Source organism: Protopterus annectens, chromosome 9.part0 (assembly GCF_019279795.1).
Source record: "Protopterus annectens isolate FY-2018-M chromosome 9.part0, PAN1.0, whole genome shotgun sequence".
Taxonomy (NCBI): domain Eukaryota; kingdom Metazoa; phylum Chordata; order Ceratodontiformes; family Protopteridae; genus Protopterus; species Protopterus annectens.
In genome coordinates, this window is record NC_056743.1 from 909,440,151 (window position 1) to 909,456,278 (window position 16,128).

Below are 16,128 nucleotides of genomic sequence, written 5' to 3' on the forward strand. Positions count from 1 at the left end.
TATCCAGTCTGACCAACATTTGCTGCCCTGGAATCACTGTTTGAAATACAGTAAGTGTCTTTAAAATGTTATCAGCTGGATTGGACAAACACACTAATCAGGGTAAATCAACTCAACCAACAGGTTGATCAAACCTGGATGCCAGCAATGATGCCATTATCTTGTAATTCTGATTTAGGAAAAACATTGACCTATATACCATGATCTCTAAGGGATCTTTACCTTCCCTTAATATCAAAACCAAAAAAATCCAAGGCAGAAGGTTGCGAACAGCAACTATTTTATTTGGTAAACCAATTAAAATGAAAACAAAATACATTGCGAACAGAACCCACATTTCTTCACACGACATATGTGATGCATGTTTTCTTTAGATGTGTGTTCCAAAATTTCCTTTAGGTTCCTCTCTCTTCTAAATGTCAAGATGAAGTGCACTTAAATCTTCTGAACACTTGATGGCAGTGTGATATTACTTTGTCTAGGAATGGTTGGAGACACTCCCTGTTGAAACATCAAAGAAAGTGTTGTCATTGCTCATGGATGTGCGTATAAAAATTTTGTAACTTAACTGTTTTTTTATATTCTGATGAAGTTCCGATAAGGTACGAAAGCACTTAATATACATGTAATTTATTTGTTTTGGTTTTAATTGGTTTACCAAATAAAATAGTTGCTGCTCACAACCTTCTGCCTTGGATTTGTTTGGTTTGGAGCCTTTTGGAATTTGTGTTTTACCAGTTTGTCTTCCTTTAATATCAGGCATACCACAACTTCCTTCCAAGATCCAGGAAACTCACACTGAATAAACACCTCCATTATAATCTCACAAACCTTCAGTAATGAGAAGGTATGTACTTACCATAATGTTCCATGTTAGTTGTCTTCTTCTCGCCTTCTTTCTTGCTGGATGGGTTCGGAGCCGAACCTCGGCTCAGACTCGGCCTACTACTAAAGCTCAAGAGCTATTTTTACTGGCTCGAGGCTATCCTATGTCCCATAATGCTAGACGTGATATACCCAGATTTCGTTTGACAGCTAACACTATGGACATACATGTCCCCACCATGACAGAGAATATATATCTACCTCTACACATCTAGGTATACAAAAAAAACTCTTAAAGAGTTACCAAGAAAGGGAAAGAGGTAGCTAAGGAGATAACTCTCATGATAACACATTTCAGAAGATACTCTCGGTCTTGCCAGGTTAGGGGGATGGAGGGTGGGACGCAAGAAAGAAGGTGAGAAGACGACAACTAACATGGAATGTTATGGTAGTACATAACTTCTCAATGTTAAGTTGTCAATCTCGCCTTCATTCTTGCTGGATGGGACAGCGTCCCTAGCACCTTAGTCCTGGGTGGCTCAATGGAACAAACTCTTAATGGAACCACAATCAGCCCTACTTCCAGAGGTCATGTCCAGCTTGTAATGAGAAATGAAGGTATGAGGAGAGGCCCATGTGGCCGCTGCACAAATGGAATCATTTGTCAATCTTGCCTGAAAGGCTACTGAAGAAGCTAATGCTCTGGTTGAATGAGCTCTGGGCTTAATAGGGAGCTCTTTATGCCTCAGTTGGTAAATCAACATGATAACAGAGGTCAACCACCTGGACAAGGTTACTTTGGACACTGGCAGGCCTTGTTTCCCTTCCGCGTAAGACAGGAAGAGCTGTTCTGATTTCCTCGTCTGCTTGGTTCTATCCAGGTAGAAGCGTAATTGGCGGTGAATGTCTAGACAATGTAACTTTCATTCAGACCTATTGGTATAAAGTGGGAAGAAAACAGGAAGATTGATGGTCTGATTCAGATTTTTTTCAGAGAGTACTTTGGGTAAAAATGACGGATTAGTCCTAAGTGACACTCTATCTTTATGAAAAACAAGGTAAGGAGGGCGAACACAAAGGGCTTGAAGCTCTGATACCCTTCTCGCTGAAGTGATGGCTACTAAAAACAGAGTTTTCCAAGAGAGCAACTTTAATGAACAGGAAGCCGCAGGTTCAAAGGGAGAGAGAATTAAAGATGACAGCACCAAATTTAGGTCCCATGGTGGGGGAGGATCTTTTACCGGGGGCCTAAGTAAGAGGGTTCCTTTTAGAAAGGCTTTACAAAGTTTGTGTGACATAATGCTGGTCTCTGACAATCCAACGTGAAAATTCACAATGGCTGCCAACTGAACTCTGATGGTGGCTGAAGAAGATCCCATTTGAAAAAGTTCTGCCAAAAACTCTAAGACTGTATGGACAGGAGCTGTAAAAGGGTCAACTTGTTTCTCCCCTGCCCAAACAGAGAAACTCTTCCATTTGCTAGCATAAGTCTTTCTGGTAGTAGACTTGTGCGAAGCGAGGATGATGTCACAAACTGAATGAGATTGAGGGAAGCCTGGCTAGGGTTGGAAGTGGAGCAACCAAGCTGTGAGGTTGAGAGATTGGAGAAACTGATGCAGCCCACCCGACTGATGTCAGAAGATCTGGCGCTGGGTCCAGATGCCAGTGTTGATCTAGTAGATGACGTTGCAGGAACGGAAACCAAATTTGTCGAGGCCAGTAAGGGGCAACAAGGATCATTCTGGATCTCGAAACAGTTGCTTTCTGGATTAGCTGAGTAATTAAGGGAAAAGGGGAAAAGCATACAGAAGACCCCGGGGCCAATCGTGGACTAGAGCGTCTCTGGGGGGGGGGGGAGACCTGGGAGTGGGAAGGGGGTGAAGAAGTCTGGGAAATTGCTGTTTTGAGGGGTTGCAAAAAGATCGCAGCAAGGCTGACCCCACCTCCTGAAGATTTTTTCCGCTACTAGCTGGTTGAGAGACCACTCGTGGGGCATGAGAATGGCTCTGCTCAGCCTGTCTGCTATGATGTTGGACTTCCCGGGGATATGCGTTGCTACCAGAAACCATTGAGAAGAGATCACCCACTACCACAGTCTGAGTACTTCTCGACATAGGGGATAGGACCTGGTTCTGCCCTGCTTGTTGATGTACCACAATACAGACATATTGTCTGTCTGAACTGCAATAGTCCCGGTGGGTAGAGAGTCTTGAAGGGCCTGCAACGCTAAAAGTACCGCTCTCATTTCCAAGACATTTATGTGCAGGTGGCTTTCAAAAGGCTGCCATGTGCCCTGGACGGTCCTGCCCTGAAAATCAGGGAAGTATTCGTTGTCACAGTAGCCACAGGAGGAGGAGGAAGGACAAAGGGTCTGCCCTGAAGAACCTGAGGGGAGACCATCCACCACGAAAGGTGTCTTTTGCATGACTGAGTGATTAGAATGCTGTGTGACATTAGAAGCTGTTGAAAGGCCCACTGGGAAAACAGCATCCATTGCAGGATCCGCATGTGAAAACGAGCTAGGGGAAGTAATGTGATAGCCACTGCCATGAGATCTAGGTTTTTTAGTACGAATCTGGCCTGGACTCTGCTCTCTTGTAGTAGGATTTGAACATGACCTCGAATGTCTGAGATCCTTTGTACAGGCAGTTTTGCGGACAGTTCGACAGCGTTTAAAATGGTGTCCATGAAGGTAATAGACTGACAAGGTGACAAGGCAGACTTTTCGGAGTTTATAGAGATACCTAGCTCGTTGCAAATTTGGAGAGTATAATCTCTGGAATGGAGTAGCTGATGCTTGGTGGTGGCAGTAAGGAGCCAGTCGTCTAAGTATGGAAACACCTGGAATCCTTTTAGTCTCAGGTGAGCCGCAACCATTGCCATGCATTTAGTAAACACCCTTAGTAAACACCCTGGGGGCTGCGGTGAGGCCAAAGGGCAGGGCTCTGAATTGGTAGTGACTGGCTCCCAGCCGGAAGCGGAGAAACCTCCTGGAGCGCCTGTTCATTTTGATATGATAGTACGCATCCTGAAGGTCTATAGAGCACATCCAATTGTCCTGACCCAGGAAGGGTAGAATGGACTGAAGCGTGACCATCCGGAATTTCATTCTTTGAACAAACTTGTTCAGCCTGCTGAGATCCAAAATAGGTCTCCAGTCCCCTGTCTTTTTTGGTACCAAAAAGAACTTGGAGTAGACTCTGGATCCTAGTTGGTATGCCGGGACTGGCTGGATGGCTCTTTTTTCTAGCAGCTTTGAAATTTCTAGTGCTGCTTGATCCCTCAGACTGGGTGGAATGTCTGGAAGGGGCCCTTTTGGCAGTTGTGGGGTATGAATAAAGGGAATTTTGTAACCCTCGGATATGATTGACCGTACCCAATTGTCTTGCGTGAGAGAATGCCAGGCTTCTGGGTACACAGTGATAGTCTTGCCCCAACTGCCTCCGAAGGTGGACAGTCAGGCAGCTCCTCAGGGGTGCTGGAAGGGTTTGTCAGAGAAGGATTCTCTGCTACCCTGATTCTGCGGACCCCCCCTGCCCCTCGGGCGGCATCTATTATTGTTCCCTCCTCTGCCTCTGGAGGGAAACTCACCATGTGCGTCAGGCAGTACTCCCTGAGATTTGCGGAATCACATTTTCCCACCTTTCTGACCCTTAGTATGGTCTAGAAGGGGTAGAAAAACAGACTCCTATGGCAGAGAGAGTCTTGCCTTCCTGCTCGCACCTGGTCAATGTATCCTTCACTTGAGGTCCAAACAAAGCAGAACCAAAGGGGGTGTTAGTGAAGGATGCCTTGAAGGAGTCAGGAAAATTGCAAAGCCGCATCCAGGCGTGTCTCCTTAGAGCAACGCCCGTGCCTGCAGCCCTACTCGCTCCATCGGTCGCATAGGAAATGAGCCGCATGGAGGAGTTGACAATAGAGTTTAGGGTCCCCAGCTGGGAATTGATCTTTTTCTGAGACCCCGCAGCTGATGGGTCCTGTAAGGTATCACCCAGTTCCTTGAGAAGGTCTCTCTGGAGACGGGTGAAATGGCACAAATAATTCAGCGACCGCATAGCAAAGGTCGCTGAGGAAAACATCCGCTTTCCATACCTGTCCATAGTCCTAGATTCCTTATTAGGAGGATGGACAGGTACTGAAGGGTCAGCCAACTCCTTTTTAGTGGCCGCTGCCACCACCATGGCATCAACAGGGACGCCCTTAGTTAGAAACTGCTAGTCAGAAGGGGCTGTAATAAATTTTGTAGGCCTCTGGGGAATTGGTTCCATAGTATCTGGAGCCATCCACACCTTTCGAACCACCACATCCATGAGTGGGTCGAAAGGCAGACACCCCCAGGAGGTGGAAGGGTGAGAACCGAACGCATCCAGGTACATCAACTCATCCTCAGAAGGGTTAAGGGCAGACCAGTTTTCCCTCTGCTTAAGAATCTCCAGGATGTCAGAAAATGAGACATCCTCAGAGGGGGACCTTGGGGACCCTTCTGAGTCATCCAAGTCAGTGTCCAATGTGACTGACTCAGGGGAGTCTACATGCTTCCTCTTGCATTTTCCCTTTTGAGGGGGCTCCCCTGAAGGATCAGAGGAGGCCTCAGAAGAGGAGGATACACCCAATGGGGCTACCTGTAGTGTCGGTTCTCCATGCTCGGGATCGGGAGAGCGGGTAGAGACTGAAGCAGGCACCATAGAGGGAGGAGCCGAAGGAGCTGACCGTGGAGCAGGCACAGGGGCCAGCACACTCCTCATGATCTCAAAGGCACCCCTATCAGGCAGGGAAGGGGGTCCCCACTCCGAAGAGACAAGGGCTCCTCCTGGCACCGAGAGGGACGGCTCCGAGGCAGATGGGGCCGAACTCACCTGTGCCGAAGCTCCGAGAGGGAGAACAGGGTCGGACAAGGGTCCGATGCCACTCGCCCCCTCCGAGCCGACGAGAGAGTCCCGGCACCTGGATCCCTCCAAGGATGGAACCAAGGAAGAGATTGGAGCCAAAAGGAGTGGGATCGGCTCCGACATTCTGACGGTCCCGACCCCTACGATCTCCGGCTCCGAACTCACAGGAAGAGTCGGAGGAGGAATCGAAGAGGGAGTAGTGAAAGCCACTGCCTGATGAGGAGGGCTATGCAACATTTGGGCCAGTGCCTGCGACTTAAGTAGTCAGCTAACCACCCTCTCGAGGTCATGGTCCGACAGCCTGGAAGACTGAGAGGAATGGGAACTGTGACTCCGCTCTGATAACAAGGGAGACTTCGGAGCCAAATGAACAGATTCCAGGGAAGGAGACCTGGAACGCTTCTTGCTCAAAGACTGCTCCGACAGCAGTGTCGGAGCCGACTGAAGCCTCGAATCATCGGTTCCGGCCAGAACCGATGCAGTGGTAGTAGTAGCACCGTGCGGCGACGGCTTCGAACATGGAGCCGACGGTTTGGCGGGCTTGGATGGTTTACCCGACGAAGGCTTAGCCGGGGAAACTCAAGGCTTTAACAAGCCTCTCAAAATAAGTTTGTTTCTGCGTTCCTGCAGGACTCTTGGACTGAACGCATTGCAGGCAGAACAAGAGTCCTGCAGGTGCAGAGGGCCCAAGCAATATACACAAGAAGTGTGACTGTCTGTCAAGAGACATCTTCTTAATGCACGAGTCACAATTCTTGAAGCCCGAGACCTTGGTGTCTTTCGACATCCTGAAACAAGGATGACGGGCAGAAAAGGACAACTCAGGGAGGTCTAGTCACAATCAGCCAAACACACACACACACAAAAAGGTTGTAACAGACCAGAATAAACAAAAAAAACCCCCACACTTATTAATATAATTTAACTAGGCACACATATATCTACAGACAAAAAAGTATGGAAGAGGTTTGGCCAAGGGCCTAACTATTAGGTGAGGGGAAAACTGTATAAAAAAACTACCTAAGAGGGAATCCTAAACAGGGATCTAAAGGGTAGTATCTATAAAACACTATCGCTAAGATTTTAACCCAAAAGGCTGACTAAAAACAAGAAAAATATTAATACAACCTGGAGCCGGCAAAAAGATGCAACCTCATAGCTGAAGTGGCAAATGAGATCTGGGTATATCACGCCTAGCATTATGGGACATAGGATAGCCTCGAGCCGGTAAAAATAGCTCCCGAGCTTTAGTAATAGGCAGAGTCGGAACCCATCCAACAAGAATGAAGGCGAGATTGACAACTTAACATTGACTATTCCCCGATACAACTCCACAGTCAATAAATGCTAGCCTTCTAAAGATTGCTTAATATCAACCCCCTCCATGCCTACCATCCCTGCTGTAGTATAAAGCTGTTGTAAGTACTGCTGAAAAATTCTTGGATGGTCCAGGGGGTTGGATTCCAAATGCCCATTCTTTGAGCCCTGGATCAGACAGATCCACCTCTCCTTAAACTCCTGCCTCATCTTAATTATTAATTTTTTGGATTAGATTACGACCGTCTTCTATCTAGGCATTGGATCTGATAGGCCCATTTTTCCTTTAATTCTTTCAGCCTGAGTGCCTCTTTTTTTTTTTTTTTTTTTTGCTTTGGATGAGTTACACAGAAAGACCTTCAGAATTCTTCTCCCTTTACATTCACATACTCTTTCCAAAATACCTTTAATTTCTATCTGCAGCAGTCTAATATTGTCCTCTAAGTCCCTTCTAAGTACTGTCATCTGCTGTTGCTTCCGTCAGTGCTTCAATTCATCTAATGCAAGCTTATAAAAGCTTATTTTCTTATGACAGTATTATTTCAATGACTTTCTTAAACCGTCCTTAAACTCATCCCATCAATATGAATTTATTCCCATCTAGTACTCTGTCCATCCAGGTTCAAGGGGCATGGCTCCACCGCTCCTAAAAATATACCAAACTATGTTATTGGTCAATAACTCACCAGTGTTTTAATTTCATCCAATCAACCACATTCAACTCCAGCACAAGCGAGGCATGCTTGGTAAGGTATCAATCTTTTCTACTCTACAACTATCTTATTGTGATCAATACAATCTTTCTTTCCAGGAAAATATCCCATATACCCCTGAATAATAAGTGAAATATATTGCACTGGCTTCCCAGTGAAGATGGATATCCTCTAGCCCCAGTGGACTCGCCAAACTCTGCAATAAGACAGCAAAACAAAATGTGAAATAATAATTAAAAAAAATAAATAAAAAATAAAGGTTAGGATTGTGCACATGGTTCAGGAAAGTCTTATGTGGAAATGGGTCTGGGAGGAAGTTGAGAGTGACTCCATGTAGTCACTTCCTGTAATGTGATGTTTCCCCACGGACACATTTAAAAAAAATGTTTATCAGATTAATTTCTTGGAATATTAATGGGATGGGAAATCCCATTAAAATGGGTACAATTATGGGAGTCCTGAAGAAGCAAGACCTACAAATGGTGTTATATCAAGAGACAAATTTAATGCAGACAGAGCATGACAAATTGCCAAAAATAAGACTATATGAAGGTGTATGCTTCCTTGAAAGAAGGGTCTAAAAAACATGATTTTGTATTAAGGGGCTTATTGTATACTATCCCTGAAAAAACATTGGTGATGGACTTTGCTGCAAGGCTATCGGTGACTACTCAAATATCTGCAGGGAATGCACCACGTTAGTAATAGCATGTTTCATCACTGTTTGACAGTGAGTCACTAGTTGGAAAAGGTACAGAAAACATATGCATATCTGTTCTCTGGCTACCTTGGCAATGAAGCTGTAACAACCTGCGCTACACGATAAGGGTGCTGCTGTATATTCTTCCCAAAACTGGCATGTATAAAGTACAGTTTTGTACCTACCATAAATGTAGATGTTCGAGGATCCACATTGCTGCAGTCATAACCTGTGGGGGTAGTCCGCTGTCCTCGGTCGGCCCGAATACCAAAGAGTTAGGCTGGCGTTGGTCATGGGCGCCCGGAGCTGACGTCAGTACGTAGTAGTACTTAAGTGCATGACCGACACCATATCCTCAGTCTTTCTTGCCCCAGATGTCAGAAGGCCTTAAAAAGGAAAGGCCAGAGCCAAAATAGTAAATAACCAACAACCACAAGTGAAAAAATAACAATTATCCCAAAGAGAAAAACAGCAACCCCAAACAATAGAGGGGAAGGAGGGAGGGAAAATAGGACTGCAGCAATGTGGATCCTCGAACATCTATATTTATGGTAGGTACAAAACTGTACTATGTTCTTCGTCTCACATTGCTGCAGTCATAACCTGTGGGTAGAATCCCAAAGCAAAGGAAAAGGGAGGCTGGCAACTAAAAAGCATTAGGAGCTGCTAACATGCCCTGTAAAACTGCAGTGGCAAACCCAGCCCTAGACTTGGAATAAAGAGGGAGATGGTAATGCTTAGTAAAAGTGTGTACTGAACTCCAAGTAGCTGCTTCCAAAATATCCTTAGTAGCTACCCCCCTCAAAAAGGCAGTAGATGTGGCAGTAGCCCTAGTGGAATGAGGTCTGATCCCAGCAGGAACATTCTTCCCATGATGAGAATAACAAAAAGCAATACAATGACCAATCCACTTAGAAATAGTTTGCTTTGAAACAGCTTTCCCCTGAGAAGCCAGAGCAAAAGAAATAAATAACTGTTGAGTCTGCCTGAACTCTTTAGTTCTGCTCAAATAATAACGTAGCTGCCTGTGAATGTCCAAAGAATGCAAGACTTTTTCCCCCTTATTTTGGGGATCAGCATAAAAAGTAGGCAAATGAATAGACTGGTTCAAGGCCACATTAGAAATCACTTTAGGCATAAAAGTAGGGTTAGTACGCAAAGACACCCTATCCTTATGGAATACCAGAAAAGGTTCAACTGCCATGAGTGCCTGCAATTCAGAGACCCTCCTAGCAGAGGTAATGGCCAACAAAAAAGCAGTTTTCCAAGACAAAAACTTCACCTCGGACGTAGCTGCAGGTTCGAAAGGAGGTAAAGTAAGCTTTTCCAACACAAAATTGAGATCCCAGGAAGGAGTAGGAGCTCTACGTGGGGGTCTTATATTTTTTGCCCCTCTAAGAAATTGCTTAAACAAAGGATGAGAAAATAAAGGAGGGTCACATTCATAGTGAGCAGAAATGGCTGCTGCATGAACCTTCACAGAGGAAAATGACAAACCCTTGTCCAGTAATTCAGTAAGGTATTGTAGCGTAAAACTCAAATTAGGTACTGAGACATCAAAGCCCTTTGCTGTGCTCCAAAGAAAAAATCTCCTCCATTTATCAGCATAAACTTTTCTAGTAATGGGCCGCCTGGCTTCCAAAATGACATCTAAAACCTGTTGAGGAAGCTGAGACCCCACAGGCTCTAAAACAGAATACCAGGCTGTTAGGTGCAGGGACTGCACCCTGACATTGAGCAAATGATTGCTTGACTGGGACAACAAGTGAGGAATCTGTGGCAAAGGCCAAGGAGGCTCCTGAATTAAACTCCTCAGCAGAGGATACCAGTGCTGACGTGGCCAATCCGGTGCTATTAGAATCATGCAAGGCTTGTCCCATCTGACTTTCAAGAGTACCTTGGGAAGGAGAGGCAGAGGAGGGAAAGCATAGACGTGAAGGTTGTTCCAACTGAAAGATAGAGCATCCACTTTCCAAGCTTTTGGGTGAAACATCTTTGTGCAAAATTTTGGTAGTTGGAAATTTAGTGGAGAAGCGAACAGATCTATGTCTGGAGTTCCCCAAGCCACTGTCAACTGTTGGAATACCTGAGGATCCAATTTCCACTCGTGGGGGTCCACAATTTGTCTGCTCAATACATCTGCTAGGGAGTTCTGTGCTCCTGGCAGAAACCGTGCTTGAAGAGTGATGTGCAAACTCAGAGCATTCTCCCACAATATCATTGCTTGTCTGCAAAGAGGGTAAGAATGGGTTCCCCCCTGCTTGTTGATGTACCACATGACTGTTGTGTTGTCTGTTCGAATCAACACCTGTCCTGGTTGAAGTAAGTCCTTGAAGGCCATCAGGGCAAATTGGACTGCCAACATCTCCTTCATGTTGATATGCAAATGTTGTAGTCTGGGAGGCCACGTGTCTTGAATCCATTTCCCATTGAAGTGTGCTCCCCAAGCCAAGTCCGAGGCATCCGTCGTTATGATCTGACTCGCCTCTGGTCGGGTCACAGAGAGTCCCTTGTTTAGGTGACATTCCTGCGCCCAACACAAGAATTCCTTCTGGATGCAAGGTATTATCCGAATGGCAGTGTCCAAATCGTGGCAGTGTTGAGTCCATACAGTTTTGAGATACCATTGTAGCTTCCTCATATGCAGTTTGGCATTGGGAAGTACTAGAATGCAAGATGCCATGAACCCCAAGGCTTGAAGGACTGTCCTTGCAGTCAGCCTGGACAGTACTGATAACTGCTTGAAGTATAGGTGAAGAGTTCTTTGTTTGTCCGGGGTCAGAAAGGCCATCTGAGAAGCTGTATTCAGTCTCACACCCAGAAAGCACATGTCCTGAGAGGGTACTAGACTGTACTTTATTTCGTTCACAGAATACCCTAGGCACCTTAAAACTGCCATTACATACTGCAGATGTTGAAGTAACTTGTCTTTGTCTTGAGCAAGAATCAGGCAATCGTCCAGATAAGGATAAATTTGTATTCCCCTCTGTCTGAAGAAAGCTATTACAGGAGCCAGAACTTTTGTGAACACCCTGGGCGCAGTTGATAAACCAAAGGGCAGTGCAGAGAACTGTGCAGCTGGGCCTGATAGGAATGTGAAGATAGGCCTCTTTGAGATCCAGGGTTACCATCCAGTGATCTTTGCCTAGCATAGGCAGGAGTTGTTGTAATGTTAACATCTTGAACTTTGGAATGTCTAGGTAGGTATTGAGAATGGACAAATCCAGAATTGGCCTCCAAGTGTTTCCTTTCTTTGGCACTAGGAATAGACGGGAATAAAACCCTAGGCCTATTTCTGACGGAGGTACCACCTGGATAGCTCCCATCTGTAAAAGCAAAGAAATTTGCTCCTGAGCCTCCAGCCTTTGCTGAGGAGGCACATCCGGCATGCCTTTGAAAGGAGGAAAAGTGTGAAAGTAAAACTTGTAACCTTGATTTATTATTTCCAACACCCATTTGTCCTGGGTGACCAAATGCCAGTTTTGTTTGAAAAGTGCCAACTTTCCTCCTAGAGGAGCTGCCAGAAAAGAAGGATCTGGCAGCTGAAGATACAGGTCATTGGGTCTGTTTACGAAAAGGCTGACCCCTGCCCTCACCAGAAGACTGTGCAGGAGAACTCCAAGTCCTAGGTCTGAAAGAACCCTGAGCGTGAGCCCTGCCTCTACCACGTCTAGACCTGCCCTTAGACTGAAAATCCGAAGAAGGGTAGGACCATCCTCTAGCAGGCCAATTCCTGCTAAACTTAGGGGGCTGCACCTGCAAAAAATCCTTGACCGTCTGCATAGACTTAGCTTTATCTTCCATCTTTTTCAAAACTGACTCCACAGGAGAACCAAAAAGAACTTCAGATTGAAGAGGAGCATCCAAAATCCGAGCTTTAACAGGCTCTGACAAATTTTGATCCTTAAGCCAGGCATGTCTACGAATAACTGAACCAGTAGCAGCCACCCTGGATGAAGCCTGAAGAGCATCGAAACCACACTGCAAGGAATGTTTTCCAACTTGATCTGAAGCATGAACCAACTCCTGCAATTCCTTACACTCTATACCCTCAGATAAAGCATCCACCTTAGATTTCAATTGGCCTAACAAAAAGTTCTGATACTTCAGCATATGAAACTGGCAATTTAAAGCCCTCATAGCCAACGTAGAAGAGGTGTACACTTTTTTCCCCCACCTATCCAATGCTCTAGAATCTTTATCCAAAGGAACTGGATTCTTAACCACAGAAGCCCTGACACCCTTCGGCCCTTGAATAATAGTTTCCGGGTCAGCTCTAGGACTCTTATACAAATATTTATGTGCTTCTGGAACTCTGTAATATCTGTCTGGCTTGACAGGGGCAGGGGGTAAAGAATCAGGATTAAGTGAAGCTTCAGAAAAAACATCCTGAACAACATCTAAGACCGGGGGAATAGCCAAAGGCCTATGTTGTGGTAAAAACAAAAATTCCCTAAGCCTTTTTCGAGAATCTGAAAAATCCTGACCTTCCCACTTGAAATGTTCTCTCACGGAATGTAAAGTTTCAGAAAAGGAAAAATCCTCTGGAGGAGAAGCAGGAGGACAGGAATCCTCTGCATCCGAATCTGAATAGGGAGGGTAATCCTGAATATCCTCAGCTGAGGACTCAGAGTAGTCTGAAGAATGCTCCATTCCCTCTAAATCTGTCTCCACCCTAGGCCTCTTCTCTGGGGGGGGCAAAGATCCCCTGATCAAAGTAATCAAATCCTCTGCCATTTTCAACATATGTTTTTTAGGAACAGAAGCTGAAGAACTAGGACTATGGCCAGTACCAGAAAGACCAGGTTTAGGCTTAGCATGGCCTTTAGCCACTGAGGTAGAAGGCCTAATAACCTTTTGTAAGGATGGAACTACAGATACCTGAGAAGCACCCTCAGCCTGGCCTAACTCCTGAGAGGCCAACTCCTGCAAAAGTAAAGGTTCCCCCTGGGATTCAGCCAAGACCTCGGCCGGATCCACAGATTCAACCGGAGGTTCCATAGAACCGGCGTCCGCAACGGACGACTCATCCGGTTTAGACCTTAAAGATTTATCTTTACGTTTTTTAGCGGTAGCGGGCGTCGGAGGATCCGACGGCATGTTGTAGTTACACCGCTTATTGAAAACAAGCCTGGCACAGTCTAATCTTGATTTAATGGTGCGCTTATTAAATCTAGCGCAAAAGCGACACCCGACTACGTCGTGTTCAGGCCCCAAGCAAGGAATACAGAGAGAATGATAGTCCCTATGAGGTATCTGTTTCCCACAAGAAATACAATTATTAACTTTTTCTGACATCCGGATTAACTGAGGCAAGAAAAGACAAAAATTTTCCACAACGGGGTACTTAGCCCAACTTGGTCTTCGGTCTGAAACTCGATATTTGAAAATTTCAGAACGCCAAACGGCACTTGCAAACGCTGCTTCTGCTTCGGACCACGCGGCAAGAAAGACTGGGGATGTGGCGTCGGTCATGCGCTTAAGTACTACTACGTACTGACGTCAGCTCCGGGCGCCCATGACCACCAGCCTAACTCTTTGGTATTCGGGCCGACCGAGGACAGCGGACTACCCCCACAGGTTATGACTGCAGCAATGTGAGACGAAGAACATCTATATTTAGCATGGGGTTGAGATAATCACACACATGTTCTATCACTGCCACAAGAATATTATCTTTCTGCTTTCAAAGGTTCCACTACTGGAGGGTACACAGTACAACAGAACAGTACGTGCCTGATGTCAGCAAGTCATTTGTAGCTACTGATGATAGTACTATACACATAGCAAAGACTAATGAGGGCCAGACTGAACCTTCATCATCCCCTGTATTTAGTTCTTGATGTTCTGTCAATGTTAGCTTCACTCTAAACAGAGCAGTCACAACAGACAGCTTTCATGAGGCATACTGCTTCTGGGGTGCATGCACCAACAACTGGGGAAAGGCATGTAGGTGGCCACCACTGTCATGACTCCAGGACATTTGCGAATCTGGTTGTGAACCCTGGCATTGATCAGTGGATGCACAGGTCAGTGATTTAGGAACAAGAAGCCACTAAACAGGTTTTATGCAAACTGCATGACTTACTTGATAAAGCAACTGCTGCAGGGATTACTACACATTCTGCACAGCAAGTAGACTTATAACATTCAGAAACCTTGCGTAGAGCCACCTGCTGACAGCAATGGTGGCTCAACTGATGTCCAAAGATACCTACAAGAGGATGTTGTTAAATACCCACCTTGGCCATACAAGGGTACAGACGTATGGCTGCAGTTTCAGGCCAGGCTGATGTAGCTGGCAAAATGTTCTGAAGACTGCATCACTATCACCTCTGTCCAGGGTCACCTCCATACCTTGGCAGTCCAGATGGGGACCACACTCACTCCAAATGTGCTCTATCATTCATCAGCAAGCAACCTGTCCCAAAACTACTTGCTGCATGACACACCTGGTGAGCATTCATAAAGTACAGTTCTGTACACTTACCATAAATGTAGATGTTCGAGTGTATTCACTGTTGCAGTCATTACATTCGGGTAATCTGCTGGCAGGCTGCCCTCAGTCGGTCTGAATAACAAAGTCTTGGGGCCTGCGTCGGTCACAGGGGTAAAAACATGCAGCTGACGCCATTTTATTTAGTTTTTCTTGCCCCAGATGTCAGGTGCCCCCCCAAGTGGGGAGCAAAAAAAAAAAAAAAAAAAATACATATATATATATATATATATATATATATATATATATATATATATATATATATATATATATATAAACAGAAATGTATGTAAATGCACTTTTAGCAACATAAACTTTACCTTCATCTAAAAGCAAATACACCACAAAGGCTTTAGAATATAGTGAAGGAAAGAGAAGTTATAGAAAAGGGGTATGGTGGGTAGGTAACTCAGACTGCAACAGTGAATACACTCGAACATCTACATTTATGGTAAGTGTACACAACTGTACTATGTTCTTCGTGTTTCACTGTTGCAGTCATTACATTTGGGTAGAATCCCAAAGCTATGGATGGAACTAGATAGCATTAGGAGTGGCTATAAGGCCCTGCATAACTGCAGTGGCAAAGTCTGCCCTGGATTTGTAGAAGAGAGGCAAATGATAATGCTCTGTGAAGGTATGAACCGAGCTTCAAGTAGCAGCCTCTAGAATGTCTTTGGTTGGAACTCCTCGGAGAAAAGCTGCTGAGGTAGAGGCAGCCCTGGTGGAATGTGACCTGATCCCCTTGGGCACAGGTTTACCATGGTGCAAGTAGCAGAAACGAATGCAGTGGCTTATCCACTTAGAAATAGTCTGCTTTGATACAGCCTTCCCCTCTGATCCTGCAGCAAATGCCACCAGTAGTTGCTCTGACTTTCTTAAAGGTTTGCTGCTGTTTAAGTATAATCTTAGTTGTTTGTGTATATCCAATGAATGCAGAACCCGCTCCCCCTTGTTTTGCGGATTTGGGTAAAAAGTTGACAGGTGAATTGTTTGGTTAAGAGCAACACTGGATACCACCTTAGGCATAAAAGAAGGATTGGCCCTGAGGGACACCCTGTCTGGGTAAAAATGTAATAAAAGGCTCCACAGCCATGAGAGCCTGTAGTTCTGAAACCCTTCTTGCTGAAATGATTGCCAATAGGAAAGCTGTTTTCCAAGATAAAAGTGTTATACCTGCAGTAACTG

At 45.3% G+C, this 16,128-nt stretch overlaps 1 protein-coding gene across 3 annotated transcripts in view; it reads right to left on the reverse strand.

Annotated features, from left to right (window-relative positions):
- The window catches only part of ZBTB39 (zinc finger and BTB domain containing 39), a 614,376-nt gene that overhangs the window by 384,909 nt on the left and 213,339 nt on the right, over positions 1 to 16,128 (reverse strand). Inside the window, exon 3 of one of the 3 annotated variants that reach the window (XR_006366278.1) lies at positions 286 to 501. The exons of the other annotated variants lie outside the window; for them this stretch is intronic. The gene's annotated coding sequence lies outside the window, so the exon portion shown is untranslated. Of the gene's footprint in view, positions 1 to 285; positions 502 to 16,128 lie in introns of those variants that run through there. 3 annotated transcript variants of the gene reach the window in all.